Source organism: Talpa europaea (genome assembly GCF_964194135.1).
Source record: "Talpa europaea genome assembly, chromosome: 4".
Lineage (NCBI taxonomy): Eukaryota > Metazoa > Chordata > Mammalia > Eulipotyphla > Talpidae > Talpa > Talpa europaea.
Genome location: NC_140070.1, coordinates 128,198,852 through 128,221,041, shown reverse-complemented (window position 1 = coordinate 128,221,041; position 22,190 = coordinate 128,198,852).

Genomic DNA, 22,190 nt, shown 5'->3' with positions numbered 1-22,190 from the left:
GAAGATAAAGTTCTTTTAGTATTTATTTTGTTTCTTCAAAAATATATGACAATTTCATTATAATTCATATACTGTACAACCTAACCACTTACGGAATACAATCCAATGTTGTTGTTGTTTTTTGTATATCCACACATTACCACAATTAACATTAGACCACTTTCCTCACTTCAAAGAGAAATCCTATACCCATTACAGTCAAACCACATTTTTCCCCAACTCCTTTCCTAGTCCTAGTTAACTACTACTATATTTTCTCTATGGATTCGCATATTGTGAATTCATATACATGGAATACAAAATGCCATCTTTTGTGACTAGATTTTTTTTGCTCAGCTTATTTTCAAGTTTATTCATGTTGTACTGTATATCATTATTTAATATGTTGCTGAATAGCATTCCATTAAAGGATAAACCACTTTTTGTTTATCCAATCACCAGTAGGTAGATATTTTTTCTCATTTTTTGATATAATGAGGAATACTGGTATGAACATGATGTATTAGATTTTTGTGTACTCAGGAAGGGAAATGCTAGATCACGTTGTAACTGTATGGTAAAGTTTTTGAGTAACTGCCAAATTTTCTTCCAAAGTGGCTGCAATATTTTACATTTTCACCAATGTTGTATGAAGGTTCCAATACTCTCCTTCCCTACCAACACTTATTATGTTCTTTTTATAGTCATTCCTAGTGAGTTTAAAGTAGCATTGCCTTGTGGTTTTGATTTGTACTTTTCTGATGGCTAATGATATCAAGCATCCTTCTGTGTGCTTAATGTAGATCTTCTTTGGATAAATGTCTACACAGATCCTTTGACCATTTTAACAATTGTGTGTCTTTTTATTGTTGTGTGGTGTTATTTATATATTTTAGATAAACCTCTTACTAGCTGGATGATCTATAAATATTTCCTCCAATTCTGTTTGTTTTTTCCTTTTCTTAAAAGTGTTCGTTGAAGCACAAACGATTTTAATTTTGATATAAATCAAATATATCTATCTTTTTCTTTTGTTATTTGTGGGGTTTTTTGTGTGTATCATATCTAAGAAGACTCTGCATAACCAAGGTTGCTGTATTTCCTCCGAATTTTTTTTTTTTTTTTGTGGTGTAAAGAGCAGGTCAAATTTTATTCTCTTTGTGTGGATATCCAGTTGTCCCAGTACCATTTATTAAAAATATTCTTTCCCCATTGAATTCTGTGAAATTCTAGGGGGGGAGAGAGAGAGAGAGTATTTGAGGGTGGTTTTGTAAAAAGGTAAATGATTTAAGAACTTTGTTTTTTAAACTAAACATATCTAAAACAAATATGTTTTAGTGTCTATGCCTATTTCTGTTGAGAGGCAAATAGTTGTAGAACTATAAACTTACATAATTTATTAGATCTCTTTCCTATAGAGTCCTGAATGACTTGGGAACACAGATATGTGATTTGCTTCAGTTGAAGGTTATCTGAATCAAATCTCTAAAAATTAATAAGATCATGTTTTACAGCATTGATTTATTATACAGATGTATGTTCATGAAAGCCTGAAAAGAGATTTTGTATATTCATTTATGTCAGGACTGCTTAATGAGATTTACATACATAACTCATTTCTGCATAAAAGGATAGGATTCATATAAAATATACTTTCATTTGTTTACACATATTAAAATGACACAAAATCAAAACTGATGGGTTTTTCTTACTTTCACTGGGATTTCTTGGATTGGGGGACACCTTAACTGTATTAAACATTTTCTTGTTTGGGGAAGAATGTATCATCTGCATTTGGATTTCATTGAAGTATCTGACTTTCTCATGTACTGTTTTAGCTGCTGGTATGCAATCATTTTCATATATATATATATATTTAAGAGGAAGTTTTCAGGGTGCATTTTAGTGTAGAGATTGAGTGCCCTGGTTTTGCCAGTCCTTGGCATTCAAGCCCCACTAAAAGTAAAAGGAATCCAATATCATCAGGGAAAACTGCACTGTAACTTGCAGACTTCTTCATTTTAGCTCTTCAGAACTTCTTAGTACTCAGAGAGCTGCAGCCTATCCTTACTGCCGCAGTTTCAGGCAGGTTACTGCTTGAAACAAAGGTTGGGGTGGATTTTATAGTCCACAAGTAATTGGGCATGGAAGAATTGAAGAGTAAAACTTTGGGCTTCAATAGCCAGGAAGATGTTTTGACTGTAGCCAACATAGAGGTAACTCTGTGTTCGAGGGAAGACTTTTTAAAGCTTATTCAAGCCCAAATTTATAGAGTTTTATTTCTGCCATAAAGCCAGTTTACATTTACAGCCCACCACCAGAGTTAATAGAGATAAAAAGAGTTGTAACTACAGTATGGTTAATGAAGACACAGTACATAAAATGTAAACTTTGCTGATTCTCTAATTGGAATAAAAGCCTAGAAACAAGAAAGTGGTCTTTATAACATAGTGTAAATAAACACTAGCAATCAACACAAATAAAATCTTAGATAGCAAGATTCAGATCTTCATCTTAAGACTATACTATTATTGCATCTGTGCTTCTAGAGCTGCACTGCCCCATACCATAACCATCAGCCTCACGTGGTTGTTGAGTACTTGAACGTGACTAGTTCAAATAAAGATGTGCTATGAGTATAAAAATCATACTAGAATTTTCTAAAATGTGGATAAAAAAATATAAAATATGCAATGAATATTTTTATATCATGTAGGTATTAAAATAATATTTTTGGTATATTGGGTTATCTCAAATATATTATTAAAACAAATGCTACCTGTTCCTTTGGATTTTTTGTATTTTTAAAATATGACTAACAGAAATGTTAAAAGTGCCTATGCAGCTGACATTTGTGGTTTGCACTATTTTTTTTTCTTTTTGTGGGACCCTCGCTGGTGGCCAAGGATCAAACTGGCGCTCACAGAGGCTGCAGGCAGCCTCCCAACCCAGCGCTCAACCGCTGTGCCACCAGGGGAGGCCTGGTTTGCTCTATGTTTTTATGGGACTGTACTTCCCTAGATACTAAAGGAATGTAGTAGTCAAACTATATTCAAGTTCCATCTGTATATATTTTTTCTCAGTTGTAATAGTTCATTTCTCATTAGTTTATAGTGTATAATGTGGGTTCAATACTTCTCAATGTATATTTTTGTTTTCTTCACACCTCTTTACTATTAAATAGTCTTCCTTTCCTGAGAACACTTTTCCCACTCTGCCTACTTGGCAAATTCTTGTTACCCTTTAATAGCCAGCAGAAGCATTTTCTCACACTCATACACAAAGTAGAAATAAACACTCTGTCCTCTGAGCTATAATAGTATCTTGTCCAATATCTTCTGATGTCTGCTGTTGCTCAGCCCAGGGATAGGTGGTAGTAATATCCAAATGTGAAGGAAGGGGATATGGGATATGGACCCCATGTTTGCAGTACTTGCATTTAGAGGTGGATATAGACAAGTAAACACTCAGTCATAAATGGAGGGGAGGATATCTGTAACAGGAGAGATCCAGAAAGTACATCAGGCATAATTTTCCTTACTATATCTTTGTGCTGAATAAATATTTTGAAGCTGAGCTGTAAGTATCTTATTCCCTAGGAACCCTGGGTTTATAAAAATAGTTTTGTGTTTAGGTACATAAACTGATGGGCATCTTCTCCACATCACAACTGGTGAAAACAAAAGTTGTCTTCAAAATACAAGTTATCAAATAGGCAGTCTTATATTACATGTATTTCTAGTATCCTTGCAATGACTCTTTTAGCAGGAAATTTAAGTATTGGTTTTTTAAAAACAAAGAACAACAACAGAAAAGCCCTGAGACAATTATCATAATTAAGTAAAAATGAACTCCACAAAAGGTGTGCAATTTACTTAACACTAATATACTATCAAAAAGAATTCAGGATTTTAATGACTGGATTTCTGTGCAATTGAATAGAGGTCAGCAACTTTGTGAATTCATCTTAGCATATGGCAGTGGAGATTTTAATACTCTTTTTTTAAAAAAGATTTATTTATTTATTTATACAAGCACTGGGTATAGTCAGAAGTGTGGAGGGTGAGAGAATTCACCAGAGCCAGAGCAGGGAGCAGAGCAGGCAGAAGGACCGAAGTACACTGCTGAGGGGAGCAGTGGGCGGCAGGAGAGGTCTGCGCTCCATGTGGGACCCTCCTCTGGTGGCCTGGGAGCAGCCGGGGATCAAACCAGTGATGCATAGGCTGCGGGCAGCTTCGCAACCCAGCACTCAACCCCTGCGCCACCGGGGAGGCCCAATTTTTATGCTATTATTGAAGAGTGGGACCAATATTTGGCTGGTTAGATTGTGTAACTTCACCTAGTAGGAGGTTATTTATCTGCAAATCTCAGTGATCCCAAACCCAGTTAAGATACACACACACACACACACACTATTCAAACCAATATTTGAGCAGCCTAAATATCTGTCTCAAAGTCTATGTTCTAAGGTTCCTGTGCCTTATTCTTTGGTGAGCACATCAATCCCTTACAAGGGGCCAATTTAGTTTTACTCTAGAAATTGTGAATTGTGACAAGTGAGGTTATTTGGATTCCCAGTCTATACCAGAGTAAGACCTGGCAATCAGTGGAGGAGGAGAATATTAGAAGCAGGCACACCAGCCACAGAAAGGACAATAAATTATATTGTCAGCAGAGGGGACAGAAAAACTACAAAAGGCAGAGATAATCACTAAGTCATAGTATCCTGGAATCCTTCAGAGTAGCAATTGATAGTTTATATACCTCTTGGGAGCATCCCTAACACTTAGAAAGAAGCCTAATGCTGAATAGTACCTCAGTGTGTTTGTTTAATCCACTACTACCTGCTATTCTAATTGCTTTCCATAAAATTATGAGTTTTCAAGAAAAAGCCAAATGAAGCCCAAGAAGCTGCTTAAGCAAACAGAAACATGTATAACGCATTTTAGAAAAATCTTTGTAGAACTATTTATTGAGAAAGTTTGATTCCTTAAAGGGTCAAGCTCAAATCATTCTGATCATCACTTAATTGGAACAGCTTGTTTTATATCAATCCCAGACAAAGATGCAGGATAGAACAGCAGACTTTACTAAGTTGCCTTGAGCAATTGCAAACGGTGGTATATGCAAATAAAAAGCTATCATGAGATTTAAACTATAGGAGATGACAACAGATTGCATAGTTGAATCACCAGGGTGATGTAAATTAATTGTTCTAAAATATACCATCGCAATTACGCAAAAGATTCCCACTGCGTGCCCAACACTGTGCTAGGTGCTGGACATACTGGGCATTCATTTGAAAATCTGCTCTCACTTTTAAATGTGTCGGTATTCCAAAATTCTCATTCATCTTTTTAAAGGCTAAGTGAAATTCTAAATGCACAATACAGTTATTACATAACAGATATAGCTTACTGTTTTATGATAGGGAAAGCTTTTGAAATTGCACTAGCAAGTCTATATTAAAATGCTATGGAATCCTCAGCATGAATAGGATATGAAAACTCACATAGAAGAATATACATAGAATAGAGTATGAAAACCTACACATAAGAATGGAGTGCCCCATCCACTCACTTGTTTTATGCAATAAGTGTTTTAACACAGGCATGTCATTTCTGAGTTTAGGGTGAGGTTAAGCTCTACTTTAGTATTTTTGTATCAAGCAAAAACAATTTCAGCAACGGCTCTCATTTCCCCTGGTAATTTTTTTCATGGTGAGTTACTAAATGCTAGATGCTAGAGTCAAAAAGAAACCTGACATCTGGGGAGGTGTTGTGGGGGTGTTAATAGTTCCAGTGAGCTGTTTGGAGAGCTCTGAGGATACGATTTTAAAACAGCAAATACACGGAGAAGGGGGGAAATTATGGTTTCCTAGGACTCTCTCCTCCCTCCACTTTCTTCACCAATCCATATCCCCCCCAGTTTAGAGGCGGGTTCAGCGAGATCAGGCTGCAGGAAACCAAGAGGCTCCACGGTGCGGCCGCCCGGGCCTCGTGATGTAATTGTTATTTCTTATTCGGGGACTGAGCCCAGGAGAGCTGCCGAAGAAGTGGCAACCCCGCTCCCTTTGCCTGATCGGATGGGGTCAAACGCTTCCCGGGGATGATGTCGATTCGCGGACAGACTCCGCCGGGGACTTCGCAGTGACCAGGCAGCTGGAGACACACGCTGCTCGAGTCCTCCGTGCGTCGAAGGAGCCGACCAGGGCGCTCCTCAGGTCTCCTTCCCAGTTCTGCTCTCGGAGTCAGTCCACATCCATTCCTGGGCGCCTGCGGGGCGCTGGGCGTAGGAGCAAAGTGGCCTGGAGTTAGTGCCCGTGCCCCCCAAGACTAAAGCAGGACACCCCGCTTGCCAGGTGGTGCAAGTTGGGGGCAGGTGAGAGGGCGCCCGGGGGCGCGTGTGGCGGGGTGGACGCGCAGGAGGGAGACGCCTCAGGCGCCAGCACCCGGGGGGCCCGGGGGGCGCCTCGGCGGTGCCCCCCACGCGAGCCCTTTGGCCTGTGTCCCCAGCCCGGTCGCCCGGGCTCCGGCGAGGAGCTGTCCAGGCGCCCGGGGCGGCCGGGGGCGGCTGGACAGAGCCGGGAGCCGAGGGGGCCGGCGCGGGAGCGCGGGGCGCCAGGCTCTCCCGCGGACGCGGCGCTCCGGCCGGGCCGGCGGGGTCGGGGGCGAACCCCCAAACGGAGGGCGCCCCCGGCTCCCGCAGGCTGCCGGGACCCGAGCGGCTTCCTGCGGCCGGGGTGACAATGGGCGGGAGGGGAAAAAAGGGTTAAGAAACTTGGCTGAAGAGCTGAATGGCGTGGAGCGGCGAGGGGAGGGACTGGGCCGCGGCGGACTCGGCGGCGGAGGGAGGAGCGCGGCCGCGGGCGGGCGGGCGGCGAGCGAGGCGCTCAAAGTCAGCCGCGCAGACATTGCAGCAGAGCCCCGAACTCGGGAGGCGGCGGCGGCCGAGGCGCAGGCAGGAGGCGGCGGCCGAGGCGGAGGGACGACCCGGCCTCACGCCCGCGCGCGCCCGCGGGGGCCTCGCGTCCGCCGCCGGCCTCAGGGACGGGCCGGCCGCGGCGCCGCGGGCTGACGGGGCGGCGGGGCGCCCGCGCGCAGCGAGCCTGCCGGAGCCGGGCCGGGGCCGCGGGGCCGCGGGTGAGTGGGGGCCGCGGCGGGGGGCGCTGAGGCGCGGCCGGAAGCGGCCGGGAGCGCGGCCCGCGGCGGCGCGGGCGCGGGCGGGCAGGGCCGCGGGGACGTCGGGGCGGCGGGGACCGCGCGGCCGGCGGCGGGGGCGCTCGGCGCGGCCGGGGATCGCCGCCCGGGAAAGCCCGCCGCGCCGGCCGCCGCCGAGTCGCCCCGGGAACTCTGGGGGGCCGGGCGGCCGCGCCGGCAAGTTGTGGAGTTGGCCCCGGGCTCGCCCGCCCGTCCGCGCCGAGCTGGGGCCGAGGGGCGGCCGCCGAGCGTCGCCCGGGCCGGGCCGGGCTCACGCGCCCCGCTCGGCCGCCGCCTCGGCCCCGCGTCCCGGGCGCCGCTCGCCGCGCCGCTCGGGCTCCTGCTGCCCCGGGCGTCCGGGGCGGCGCCGGGCTCTGCTCCCTGCCATCCGCGCGGAGCTCGTCGGATTCCGGGCCAGGGAAAGTGACTGGGAAAAGGGACGGCGCCCCGGGCTCCCCCCGGACCCCCCGGGCCCGTCCCGTCCCCAGTTGCCCGTCCCCTCCCGGGGGCGCCGCTCCTGGGACCCGAGGCCTCAGCCGTCCCTTCACCCCAGGGCCAGAATCGGGGCTCCCGCTGAGGGGGAGCCCCTGGGAGGTCCCGGGAGGCTTTGGGGGACTTCTCTCGCCTACATCTGTGACCTCCTGTCTGGTGACTTTTGTGGTCTTAGCAAGGGTTTCCCTGGAAATAGTCTCCCCACCCTCCCATCTTTCCCAAGTAGTGTCCAAATTTTATCAGGAGTTGGTGTTCAGGCTGTAGGAACAAAGGAACCAATTGTGTCTTGGAGAAGCAAGGAGGCTGGGAGTGTGTGACACATGTTGATCTCCCAAGCATTACACGAGTTTCTGCCTTCGATCGCGCTCGTCGCTTAATTGGGTCCCGAAGAGAGGAAAAGAAGAGCAGAATAAGTGGTTTAGCGTCTTAGAAATATTTTTCTTAACAGGACATTTCATTTGGGGAAAAAAATGCGAACGTTCATAGCCACAGAGGACTTTTCCCTTAGTGCAACTAAGCTGGAGTTTGGCTCTAGGAATGTAAATGATTAAATGTGAGGCTTTGCAGAAAAACTGTTTTCAGAGAAAGAGAAACTCTATAGGGATCCAAAGTAAAAATGGTTGTGGGGTTGTATCTCATGAATGCTCTTTATATTAGGGGGCCAGGGGGTGGCTTGTGAGGTAAAAGGCCCTGGTAATTCATTCTTTAAAGTTATGAATTGCATTGAACCTGCTTATTAGTGAATCATAGGTGTAGCAAGTGGGTGGCATCTTCCTGATGTGATTATTCAATGTTTAATCACCAGTTTGCCACTTTTGTTGGAGAGACACTGAAATAAGTGGACTTTTTAAGCAAATGGTACTTCATCTGCCTGGCACCTAAGTGTGGGTTACTGCCTGGAATATGTTGAAATGTTTATCATCTTCCAAGTGAGTTGCTCTGGTGTTGCCTTGTGCTTTGGTAATGCCAATTGGGTTTAACTGGATCAGAGAGTAGTGGCTTCATCACCAATAGTAACTTTTCTGTTTGGAATTAGTTCCTAGAGACAAAGAAGAATCCATCAATGAAACAGCTACTATGAGGAGGCTGTGGGGTTGCTAGTCTACTTCATACACCCTGGTGGGGAAAGTCTTCTTTACATCCTTACTCTGGAAGTCCCTTAGGAGTGTGTGCAAAATATGTATTTAAAGAAAAGGACTGCTCATTGTTGATATTTCCACAGAAGAGTTCTCTGTGGTGCCGTTGAAGTAGTTGAGAACCATATTTAATGTCTATGGTAAGAATTGACTCAAATCTTCTTCTTGCATTCATCTCCAGACTCTGCAGCGCTTGAAGTTTATTTAATGATTTAAACAAAAAAACTACGTTCGCGGTAAAGAAGTGTCTGTAAAGAAGGCTAAAGGCTCTTGTGTCTCTTGCAGTTTTGAGAGCAAACATCATGATAAAAAATAACCTATACCACCACCTAGAGTCTGTTTGTTAGTTTATTGCTCCTGAAGTTTGCTTAAATTGACATGTCTCTTGTGATTCGGATATAGCCAAAAAATTATTAAGACGTGCTGGCTTTCAAAAGACCGTCCAAGAGAATAATTATTTGTGTAATAAATAGCAAGTTCCAATGTATATCTGTGAAATTGAAAATTATGACATATTGAGCGGGCCCTTCTCCAAAGATATTAATTCAAAAGAATTTAAAACAGGGAGTTTTCAGTTTGCACACCAAGGTAGCTGATTCCTTAAAGATTTGCTGCATTGTTAACAGAGATTCAATAAATCTTAACAAATTAAAAGCTCTTAGGACTTTCTGAGTTCCAGATGAAACAAAAGCAATGATAAAAACATGAGTGTTGTTAGTCCAGAAATTCTGTAAACTCCTAAGAGAGAATGCAGACTGTGGTAGAGTGGTGGTTCAAAGACAGGAGTGAAATAGACATGAAATTGAGTAATCTGTCTGGCCAGTAATTTGCAGATAGTACAGCAATCTGTTAAATGGGAGACCTTAGGAAGGCAGATTGGTTGCTATGTGGCTTATCTTACATTGTCCATAGAAGTTAGGTTCCTTCTTTAAATGGTGTAACCTGAGAGAAAGATGGCCTCCAAGATCTTTAATTAAATACCAGTTGAACAGAGAGAACTAGAGCACTGTATTAATTCTGTCAAACATCACTATTTTAGAACATTGAGGACAACTAAAAATGAATTAACTCATATCTGAAAGCAGAGTTTTATGGGAGGTGACAGATGAGCCAAAATATGTCAATCTAATGGAACAAATAGGGAGATAAGGAGATAAGTCATCCTTGACTCTCTAGAAAGATGAGAGGGAAGACGGTTATTAATTGTACAGATACCATTGCAAACTAATACTAGAAGATGATGACACAGAAGTAATTCTAAATCATAGTGACTTAGGGTATATGACATTAACGGAATTAGGCATTTAATTTTAAAACCTTAGGACAGTCGGAAACTTAAAAGCTCATATTAAGTGGTTTTCTGGAAAAGCAGTAACAGTCTTATGTGTCAGGTTAAGAGAGAATTCTACCCAGATTCAGTTCAAATCATCATTTCTTTTCTTCCAAGGAAAAAAAATGTACAGATTCACTTTAAATTGTGATAGGTTTAGTTTTCCTTTTCAAGCTTTTGATTGCCTTATACAGTTAGATTTTCAAAGTCTAGGTTAACAGATAATAGTTTTTCTCTCTACACTACACTCCTGCTCCCGCACCCTCTCTGGCCTCTACCCTGCCTTTCTCTGTCATCCCCTTTCTGAAATAAGTAGCTCCTGTATCTTTGGATGTTTTCCTCCGTGAAAATTGCCTTTATTTGTAGCCTTTCCCTTCTTGACTAGGTGGGCTGAAGGTTTTACTCTTGTGCTTTCCTATGTGCCCCTTGGTGTGATTGTTACATAATCAAGGTGGGTTTTGTTTGTTTTAATAATAATTTACTGCTACACATACGAAGCAGGACAAAAAAGCATTTGCTATTCTCACAGAGCCCTTTGTACCATGTCTTTCAACTGGAGAAATATTTTTATGAAAATCAACTTTTGATTACTATTGAAAAGTCAAGGAAATGTAGACTTGGGTGAGGGATATGTGAATTCAGTTCCTCAAGACCTACCTCCTTAAGTGACAGGTTTTTGAGGGTATCGTCTGAGGGGAGTGAGCAAACTTATTCTGTACTATTTAGATAACAATTAGAGAAACATAACACCAGGATGTCATCACAACCTGAGAAGGTAAAAATCAGGAGTGTCAAATGATGAAGAGGCCAATGGAATGGAATTTAGGATTATATCCTGAGGTTGGAATGAACAAAAAGTAATCGGGGGAGAGAGATCTTGTTTTCTGTATCCTGTTTGCATCTGATGCTAAAGCAAGAACATGGATGGCTGATGGTAATGGATTCCCTTTTATGAGGGCAGCAATATTATATAAATAGTGGTTGTTGGGGGAGGGCAAGCGAAGCCCCCCATTTGTGCATGTACACACCTTGTGTTTGAATGTCTCTTTAATGGGGGTCAACATTGGGAATAGAACCAAGAAGTTACATTTTGGAAGGACATGAATTAATATTAAGACTATTCTTTATTCTTGTGAGATCTCATGCTTTCCAAGGGGTTCATTGAACATGGAAACAGCTGAGGTTTGGGTGTTGAACTGGAGAACTCTTTCATAGATTTCTTAGCAACTTGATGGGAATAGCTACAGAAAGAATGTTTTGTTTAAGCCCCTTAATCTACACTTCGAGGGTAGGGGAATAGTGGGACTAAAGAGACCTCTGAAGTCTCATAGGTATTTATTTGCAACCTGTATTTTTGATGCCCATCTGTTATTTTTTGTTCTTTGAAATTTAGTGTTCGGTTTGATAGATGTTGAATATTTTGATTTCTCAGAGTTAGAGTTCATTTAGAACAGAACTTGCCTTTAGTTTTGCTACAGTTATTAAGGGTGGCTTCAATTTTTCATAAATACAAGTACTGAGATAAATAGGACATAATGATTGTTGTCACTGTAATAGTATATACTCCATATTCTGAACCTTGAAATTCAAATTTATCTTTACACTATTCTGCAGATACTACAAATAATGCATTACAAAACCTGTGGTATTTTAGGTTATCAGTATACTTGAAACAATAAATTCATAAAATATTGAGAAGAAAAGAATCAGAAAAAATAAATGTGGTAACATTTTACCATTGTGTTAGGATTTTATTTAAATTAATACCTTGAATCATGCTAGAAGAACATTTAGCCTATTACTAAGAATAATATAATGAGAAGCAGTGAAGAATTTAGAAGACTGACAACTCAAAAATACAGAAAAAGTCATTCTTTGAAGTTACGGATAAAAAGAGCCACGATATTTACTTAGTAGTGTTAAGATCGTTTTTAAAGGTGATACCAGATTTTAAAATAGATTGTTCTTGAAGGTGATGTTATGGATAATTATCTGTTGAAGAAGTTTTAATTCATCTGATTGGTTTTTTAGTTAAAAATCAAGAACTCCAGAATAGCTGAAACTTTGGCAGGGAAGGTGCTTGTGATATCATCCATCTATCCCCCGTGCTCCCTTCCGCCCCAATGTCTTCCTCCCTTCTTCTTCCATCTCTTTTCATTCTGCCTTTTCTTTTGTTTATCTAGGGCCAGGGTAAAAAAAAAAAAAAGTTAAGAAACTTGGAAATAGAATTTTTTTTTTTTTTTTACAACAGGGTTAATAGTTGTATTTGAAATTCAAAGCTAACATGGTTCACTCTACTCAGAAAGTTGTTTTTAACTCTGTATACCTTGGGGAATAAAAGTTCTAAATTAAAACCCGTCTTGCCTCTTTAACTTTGTGTCACTTATCAAAAATATTTTTAAGGATGGACGGAAGAGACCCTTATTTGCCTTAAATTCCAGGTCACTGTGTGACTAAGCCTAGAGTTTCAAGAAATATTAAACTGGAAGCCTGCTGGGAATTTGAGTCATCAGCTTAAGATACCACTGGGACCAAGACACTGATTGACCTGATGCTGGTGTTTATTTGGAGCTTTGGTTGAAAGGAGTCGCTCACCCTGAGACTCCTCATTAGGAAAGTCATTTTTCAGTCACCTGTTAAATTATAGGACTACTCCTCATTTTCAAACCTATAATTTGCTAATGGGTTGAGGACATTTTAGGAACTAAGGAGTTTGGGAACTTGTGTTGTTAGTCTGCTTGATTATTTTTACATTCTTAACTGGCTTTGCAAGGGTGCGGAAAAATCAGGTGCTTAGTTTTAGGTATTTAAGAGAAAAGCTTAAGTCACACAGAGACTAAGCTAAGTTCTCCTTGCAGTTGTTTGCTTTTAATTGTTGAGTTTGCCTATACTGTCCATGACATGTGGACATGTTAGGTGAGTTACTGCATTTAAAAAGTCAGATGATAGTTTATCATTGCAAGAATAAAATAGGAAATTATGTTGATATAAAGCCCTAAAATGTGAACATTATAATTGTTGTGGTGATTTAATGACTTAATGCAAATAAGATAGCTTAATATATATATATATATATATGTATGTATATATATATATAGACACAATCAAAGTTTGTGAATTTGAAGTTCATGCTGAAAAGGGATTTCTCCTGAGGAATTTATCTAGAAATTGAAAGATAGGGAATGTTTAAGGTATTGTAACTGGTTTTTGAAAACCCCTCTTTTAAAGATGTATTTGATTTCTGTTTATGAGTTTATAGAAATCTATAATGGAATGGTAGGCTTATGCACAGGAAAAGAAACAAATTAAGGGAAACAAGACAGAAGAAGTTGATGAGCATCACGAAAAATTATTTGAAAATGTTGAAGCATTCCCAAATGGGATATGAGAAATAGTCTCAAAATGAATTAATCACAGTTGCAGTTTTTTCCCCTAAAGGGAGTATTTACACAATGGGTCATGTAGACACAGGTTTGGTTTTTGAAAAACTTATTTTAAAGTATCTCTGTTTTGTTATTCCCCACATACTTTTCTTGCTTAGGTTCTGCTACTAAATCAATGTAGGATACAGATAAAAAGAAAGTTCTTTTATCTGCCTGGGCAGCATCTGTAGAAACTCTAAAACAAGGGGGCTAGATTTGATTTCTAAATTCTGAAATTCTGGCGCTATGCATCAGTAAGTGCCGTTGTTGACAAATTTAACAAGAAACCTAGTCTGAGAGATAGCTGAGTAACTTGCCTGAGGTTACACAGCTAATTTCATTGATCATAATTTGTTTTTCTATGAGAATATGCTATTTTTTAAGAGAAACCAGTCTCCGTAGGGTTTTTAGAAATTCATTAAAAAATCTTGTTCCCAACACGATGACCACAGAAATTATATGGCCCCATTTGGGTTCTCAAAGATCAGGCCCCCTCAGAAGGCACACTGTTTCCAGTTGATGATTCTGTAGCAGGTGATGTTAGTTCTCAGAGAGCACTGATGTTCTGGCTCCTGTGCTCACCGGAGGGTAATGTAGTCACAAAAGGCAGCAGTACAGGCTCTTTGCCCTCAAATGCTAGCCAGCCTTTGTGAAATGTACCACAGAATTGCCGCAGCAATGTTCTTTGAGGCAGACAAAGCAACTGTGTTTCTTGATATAATTCATTAAAATAGCTTGTCATGGTCGTAATCCCGGTATTCCCAAGGCTAATTATGTTTGTCCACTTCAAGGAGCTATTGTAGTGAATTCAGAGCCATAGCTCTTCCTGGTTGAAAAGTTAAAACTTTTGACCATTACGGTTCTTAACATGATTTTTTTCTTATTGCCCTACCTCATCCCCCAGTAATTTCATTTTAAGAACTATGCAATGCTAATAAACTAATCTCTATAATACAAGGAGGAAATTGATGGCACATCTGTGAATTTAATGGAAGAAAATACAAGTAAAGAGATGAACACTGTTTGGTAGTCTACAGTTTGGGAGTCTACCACATTTTGGGAGTAGACTGTCATCAAGAAAGAGATTTTTGAGTTAGGGAAGTTTGTGGCACATAGTGTATTTATAAGTACACATCAAGCATGTGCTTTTATTGTTGAGGCCATGAGGAAATGGAGTTATAAACCTTTCCTCCTCTTTTTACTTGCTTCATTTAAAATTTATGGAATTTTGAATTCAAAAGAATCAAGTTGAATCATTCCCTCTACACTAAAAGGTATACAGTCAAATTGAAATCATATTGGAGACACAAGGATGAGTAATAAGGCTCATATAAATAATGTTTTCTGGTATGCTTTTGGTTTTGAATTGCCAACTAAATGTTGGATAAACAAAAAAGCTTCTATAAAAGCTGCAAAGGGAATGTTTTACTATGATCTTTTATTAAGAGACTAGATTGTACTTGACCAAATAAGAAACTATGTAAGTTAGAAGAATTTTTGTGGAGTTCAGATATGTATGTATATTATTTCCATAACCTGTCTATGCTTTAAGAAAAAAAATGAAATAGATTTAATTTACATGAGACCAAGGATTGAAAATAGAAGTTTTTAATTTACTGTCTGTGAGACAAAGCGCAATATAAAAATGCTACCCTTCACCTACCTTGGTAATCCTTGATTGACCTGAATCAAAGTCATGCTTTCTGTTTTGTTTTTTAATCTTTGAATTTTTTTTCCTGTGGAGCTTCCACAAGTTGAAGTAAATTCATGGAGTCTTTAGATTTTCAGGCTGGGAGAGACTTGGTTAAAAGCTATGGATGCTCTGGATAAAATGTACTTGTCTTAGAGGTACCTTCTCCTACTTCCGCATTTTCAAACAATCATTTTGCTTAATGGAAAAACACAAGGCTTGTTGAATTCCCAAAACATTATCTGCATTTACAGAGAGGGAAATTGAGCCCTTAAGAATCTAAATAAATTCTTAAAACTTATACAGCTGGGCATGAGTAGGCTCAAAATGAGAGACCAAGTCTTAATTTATCTCATACGTTCTTGTTTGGTCGGTTGCATTCTAAGGAAGGGAAGCTTGTGTTAAGGAGTAGTTAATCATCTTTGGTGAAGGATTGGCAGAGGAGTACAAGCTGACTCCAAGAAAGGATCTGTGACAAGAACTGGGTCTTGAGAAGTAAAGTAAGAAAGGGCCAACTACGTTGCCTGTTTTTATAGCCTGTTTCCTTCTCATGCCATTGAAATATGGGCTTTAGAATAGCTGTATGATTTATTTGGTATCCTAGTACTTGGAATGTACTTTTTAGGCTGAGAATTTAAAAGAAGTTTTACAGTACAGGTGTGTATCTTTTTATGGAGTGGCTTTGTTTCTATAAGTTATATACATTTTGAGTTATCTTTGAAAATCAGTAGGGGGACTTCTATTTATATAAGAGTTAATACCCTTAGTTACTAGTGTAATCAGAATACTCAAACCAGCTCTACCTATTCCTTTGGAGTTAATGTTCTAAAACCATCAGTGAAGGTGGTTGGATCTATTGGTTCAATTTGGAACATAATGTAAAGGTCATGGACTTCATTCTAGTATTCTCTTGTGAAAGGGTAACAAGATGAGAGAACATTGGTTAACAAGTGCTGATCATATACCCTGAAATAAGTGCACCTGGGTCTACCCTCCTGGAAAAAGAGCAAGGGAGAAGAAAACTAATGGTATCTGTTTATGTGGACCATAGACTGACCACATACCTGACCTTGATGAAGCAAATTGGAAAGGATTTGCACACTCATAGCATGGTGGACAAGAATGTGTAGAAGCCCCAAGCCTTCAGACTTTTCTCTCACAACTCTTTGTATTCCTGATTGTGATAGTTACACTTGTTTAATGTCTATCTTCCTCAGTAGACAGCTCCATGAACGGAAGCCTATGCATCAGTGTGTTATCAGTAGTGCAAGTACCTAGCACATAGAAGGCTGTTATAAAACTTTGTTGAGGGCCTCCCCTGTGGTACAGCGGTTGAGCACTGGGCTGCGAAGCTGCCTGCAGCCTCTGCAACACCAATTCTATCCCCAGCTGCTGGGAGAGGGTCCCAGATGGCGTGCAGACCTCCCCTGCTGCCCGCTGCTCCCCTCAGCAGTGTACTTCAGTCCTTCTGCCTGTTCTGCTCCCTGGTCTGGCTCTGGTGAATTCTCTCACCCTCCCGTGCTTCTGACTGTACCCAGTGCTTGTATAAATAAATTAAAAAAAAAAAATCTTAAAAAAATAAAAATAAAACTTTGTTGAATTCAACTGTAATAGTTCCAGCTGTTTGAAAAATCTGGCTTTTGGGGTCAGGGATGGAGCCTTTATGTATTTAAATTTAACAATTGCTAATTATTATGTATAACTTACATAATACCTGCTGGTCTACATTTTTTTTTTTGTTAGAACTTATGAAAGGAATATTTCTTAAAATTTACCATCTTTTCAGGCATATTAATTATGAAGGAAAAAGGAAAACTGTTGGTGACAATATACTTAGCACTAGAAGTTGTTTTGCAGTGCTAAGTTTCTTAAACATATACAAAAAATATACAAATTATGATATATTAGAAGACATGTTCAGCAAAATCTTTGGGAGCAGCATTTAATTTTTTTTTCTTTTTTTAGGAAATGAAACAAATTATTTCTGTAGCCTTATAGGCAGCTTCTTTAGATTCCATAGTCACAAGAAACCACCAGTTTCACACATTTAATAGCATTGGGTTAAACTCGTTGAAGAGGCAGAAGTATTTCAAATTCTCTTGTCAAGGTTAATTTTGGCATTCGATGATTTTTAAAGTTAGAGCATATCAAGAATGATTTGATGATCCAAAACTTAGTAAGTTATAGGAGAAGTATTTTATGAAGCACTTTTAATACATGTTAAAAAATAGCATTTGCTCTTCATGAGAGGTGAATTTTCTAAGTTGTTGAACAATATCATGCTCAACTAAATTAATGTTTAGACAGTAATAAAAGTATTTAAAACGGAGCTCAGGAATTTCTATACTACCACTTTTCAATTACTAAAGAAAATGCATAGATTATCTAGGTTATATATTTATGGCAGTGAGATTTAACAAATTATCTTAAAATAGCTTTAACCCAGTTTTTTGCTTTGTGGAAACAATTTTTTTTCCCTACTAAACTTTATGCATGCTTGGGTTTCTTTTGTAAACAAGAAAAACATCTCTAATGGCTCATATATTTCTCTATGTATTAACATGTTTATAAATCAAAGCAAAAGATGGTATGTAAGGTAATGGACTCATTGCCCCAATTGCCCTAAGTAAGGAGGTAGAAAAATTAGCATGTTTACTACTTTTATGGTATAATCTACTCTGTACTTTCATCACGACTTATCCTAAGTATCTGAACTGCCTTTTCCTTTCATTGTTCCTTAGTGTCATTCAATATATTCTACATATTGTGAATTTCCCATTATTGTATTCCTTAGCAGAGATATAAACATTTCTATCTCATGAACTGACTCTTGTAACTGAGGTGTGATGTCTCATTTAAAATGACATTATTTGGGCCTCCCTTGTAGTGCATGGGGTTAAGTCTCAGCACTATCAAGCTATCACCAACCACTGCAGCATGAGTGGGGACCCACATGGCGCAGCAGTCTCCTGTCTCACCTGCTACTCCCCTCAGGAGTGTATTTCAGTCCATCCACCTGTTCTGCTCCTTATATCTGTCTCTGATAAATCCTCTCACCCCCTGCACCTCTGGCCTACACTCCAGTTCTTGTGTGCATAAATAAATAAATATTAACTGTACCAATTAAAATGGTAGCTACTGGCCACATATGGGAACTCGGCCATATGTGTGTAAAACATGCCATGGATTTCAAAGATTTAGTATGGAGAAACTATTAAGTATCTCATTGATAGTTTTCATATTGAAACTGAAATTACAATATTTTATATTTACTAAATTAAATAAAAACATTTTTTAATTAAAACAACATTTTTTGAGATAAAAAGGGGAGTGGGCCTCTGAATCATTAGTTTACTGGTAGTTGTGCCTGCTGCAAATGTGTTTTTTAGCTTTGACTACCCATCCATTCATGTGTTTTGCATTTTAAACATCCATTTGTATGCTTCTCTGTTAATTCCAAGAGGTGATTTCTTTTGAAGGTATCACTGACAACATGAACATATTCTCCTTGAGTTTAAACTCTTCTACCATATTCTCTTTTTACTCCTAATAAAGTAGTAAGTTCTGTCATTGAATTTATTCATCATTTAGCAAAACTCTAAATGATCTTTCTTTTGAAAATTATATATTCCATTTATTGGCATGTTGTGTTAACCTATAAGATTCCAGGTTGAAAAAAGGCAAAACTGACGATATTAGTTAATATAGACTGTTATAAATAGGTCTTTGGGTAGTGAACAGAAAGGATAAAATTGAAATGTGATTTTAAATCTTTTGACAACTTTAAATTGCATTTTCTTATGAATCATAGATAAAAATCCAGATTTTGTTATATATTATTCATCTTTAGGTTGTTTCACATGACGTGAAAGTAGTGAAAAAAAATTTCCAGTTGTATGAAATAAATAAACAGAAGACTAATGGCACACATTACTATATCCTATCACTAAAATGCCCCTATACTGGGCCTCCCATGGTGGCGCAGGCAGTTAAGCACCGCTCTGTGAAACTGTCCGCAGCCTGCAGTGCTGGTTCGATCCCGGCTGGCGGCGAGGGTCCCACATGGCGCGGCAGACCCCTCCCGTCTCCCCCCTGCTCCCCTCAGCAGTGTATTTCGTCGGTCTGCCTGTTCTGTTCCCCGCTCTGGCTCTGGTGAGTCCTCTCACCCTCCCGAGCAACTGGCCTGTACCCCAGTTCTTGTATAAAATCAATACATCTTTCTAAAAAAATAAAAAATAAATAAAATAAATAAAATGCCCCTATACCGAAAACATATTAGTTTGGATGACATTTGATTTTATTCTTCAGTGAATTGTAAAGTGTTTTTATTTTTATTTTTTGAGATTCTGGCAATTGTGAACATATGTGTGTGTATATATCTGTGGATTTATAAAAAAGAGATACTTCAAAAGATATCCAGCCATGGATTTGTCCTTTAGGGACAAGTAGCAAGCTGTAATTGTTTTCAGTGGCTTAAGTCATTTACTGTAGTCAATATTTAAATGAAGCATCAGGGAAGAAAAAATTTGTACATATTGGTACATATTGCCTTGTGAGTGTTGTGGAATTTAGCAGGTCTCAATGACCATTATTACTTTTAAGAATAAAAAAATGAAGCAGAGAAGGGCTAGAAAGTTTTGATATTGGGAGGAAGGAAAAATTACTTCTAAACTCTGTTGACACGTCCATTTATTTTGCTTTAGGCCTTTGCTTTGTGTAGTGTATTCCAGAGAGTGGTGAAAGGTAATAATTTGTGGTGAAAATATTAGTATCCTTAACACACTGCCTGATGGTTTAACTATTAATCAGAGACACCATGGACAATAAAGGATTTGAGCCAGAGATTAGATAGGTTTCAGTGTGGCTCTGCTGAAGCTATTGGGTGAGTCATGTAATGTTTTCTGGCCTCAGTTTCCTTTCTAAAACAAGGATGGTGAACTGGAACTGTAATTTGATTCTTCTTGAGTCTGTAAGAATCAGTATCACTTCAAAAGTGAGGTTTTACTGCCACATGCATTGAGTACAGGGTGCAGAGAGCTAAGGGCTAGGAGGATGTCCCTTATGATTTTTTGAGGTTGGCATTTAATATTTTACAGCAAAGTTTTTAGTTTAACATAATTGAACTTGTACTAGATAGGGTTAATAGGCTAGAACAAAGGGTCAAAGCATAAGGCATTAGGCTTAATTAAGGGAGAGCAGGAGTGGCAGGAGTGTGTGACAGTTAAATGGGTTTCCCACAGACTAATGTCGGTTACAGTGCAACCATGCCTCAACTTAAGTGGGTTATTTTGTGCAAAGGGCAGCAGTGATTAGCAGTTTGACATGCCAGACACTTCTGGCCAATCCCATCTGTTTTAGAGGTTAAAAAAGCACACCTTTATGAGCTGATGGATTGATTTGTGTGCCCGTCTGGTAAAGATTAGAAGTCCAAGGCCAATGCAGTAAATGTCAGTTATAGAATATCGTACTTTCTTAGTTGGCTCATTGTTTTAACCGTCAACTGTTTTATAATGGGGGATAACTGCTCTTTATGGAGTTGAAATGCAAATGGGTGGGGAACAGGTGAGATACAAAAATATTTCCTAGATGGAGTTGTGAATTAGCATAGCCTGTAGCAGGTGTTTCAAATGGGGGTATGATGTGCTGTAGGTAATTTTGTCTCAGGGAGTGTTTTTGGCCTGTTCCTTACACTTGGCGTCACATTGTTCTTTTTCAAGTGTTATTTGAGTAACTCTATCAATCCTAGGATTTACTCTTAGATATGAATGAATTGCTAAGTTTCTTTATTTAGGCCACTCATTTTCAGAGCAAAGTATAGTTTATCTCCATTTGAATAAGTGTTGTATTTTGTTCACTGACCTCCTGGGGAAGAATAACAGGAAAAGAAAAGAGGAAATGAAGAGAGGTGTGTACGTGCAGAGGTGTGTACACACACACTTGCTTTGTGAGCAGCATTTACCTTGCTCACCTGAGATTGACGCATATTGTTAAGATGAAGTGTGTCTGAACCTAGACCTCAGACTTATTTCTTTCTTCAGCTTTGAGAGCTGTAAGACTGATGCCATTAACATAGTTCATTTTCAGTTCAAGGTTGTATTCCATTGTACACAAAGGCTAGCTTGTGGTTATAAAAATGACATTGACATTAACATATTCTCTATGACCAAGGAAAGGAAAATCCTACTTTCACGTGAATGAAATAGAACTTTAAATATTGTGATTATAATCAGTGAACTTTAGGAAAGTAAATAAAGCTTTCCATCATCTTATGCATGCATGGAGTGTAGCGTTTGAGAAATAACAAAAAGTTGTCATCTTTATCAGAAAATTATTGTCAGTGTGAGATTTGAGACAAATGAAAATGTAATCAAGGACACTGGAAACAATATTAGGTGATTCTGATTGGTCCCACTGCTTTTATCCCTGTGAGAATATGAACCTTGAATTTCCTGTTACACATTTATACAGATTGTACATATTATGACAGAGCCTGAATTTCTTCTTATAGAACAAAAATTTAAATATCTAAAGAAGATATGATGACTGAAAATTGTAAGTGGATCATTAAAGTAACTAGTATACATTAAATATATGTATGCTTTTTTTTCAAACTGCTTAACTTACATATAGAAGTTGAGGTACTTTATTTCTCATTTAGAAAGGACCAAGTAACATCCTGGAATTTACTTAGGAATATAGTACTTAAACAGTTCTTTATGGAGTAGCATCAATTGAAATGATTTGGCTCTGATAACAAATTTAGAGAAAAAAAAGTCTGTGGGTGCCTGGGGATCGATGTGGTATAGTAACATACATCTGAAGAGATGTGGTCCTGTTTTTTGAATCATATGCAGGGTTGTGAACCAATTACCCTAATAAAAATTTATTTAAAACAAGTCTTGCCCCCTTCTGTATAGAGAAGTTAAAACATAAGTTTTATAA